This window comes from Penaeus monodon, chromosome 24, assembly GCF_015228065.2.
Source record: "Penaeus monodon isolate SGIC_2016 chromosome 24, NSTDA_Pmon_1, whole genome shotgun sequence".
In the NCBI taxonomy this organism is placed as follows: Eukaryota; Metazoa; Arthropoda; class Malacostraca; order Decapoda; family Penaeidae; genus Penaeus; species Penaeus monodon.
Window position 1 is genome coordinate 37,428,377 of NC_051409.1, and position 404 is coordinate 37,428,780.

General features: G+C 34.7%; 1 protein-coding gene across 1 annotated transcript in view; it reads left to right on the forward strand.

Moving 5' to 3' along the window:
- LOC119588962 (leucine-rich repeat extensin-like protein 1) overlaps positions 1-404 on the forward strand; it is a 19,728-nt gene that overhangs the window by 17,572 nt on the left and 1,752 nt on the right. The gene's annotated exons all lie outside the window — the stretch shown is intronic.

The following is a 404-nucleotide window of genomic DNA, read 5'->3' on the forward strand; positions in this document are numbered from 1 at the left end:
AATAAACCTAGATGGAGTGAGACCAGTGGAAGGAATAAGATGGAGAGAGATAAGAATAATAAAAGCAGGAGGCAAAGAAAGATAGAAAGAGAAGGATAGAATCAATAGGAAAGAATGGAAGAAAAAAAAACAAGAAAAAAATAAAAAGAAGAAGAAGCGGAGGGAGAAAATGAGAGAAGAAACAGAGACAAAAGAAAAACACAAAAAGTAGAAAAGGGGAAACAGAGAAGAACAAAATATCAAAAGAGCGAGGAACGAAAGGGAAGGGACATGAGAACAATAAAAAATAGAAAGGAAATGAAAGAAAGAAGACACGGAAAGAATACAAAAACCAGACGAACGAAAGAGGAGAGAGAAGGAGCGAAAGAAAAATGACACCAGAAGAACATGAAAAAGTAAGAATA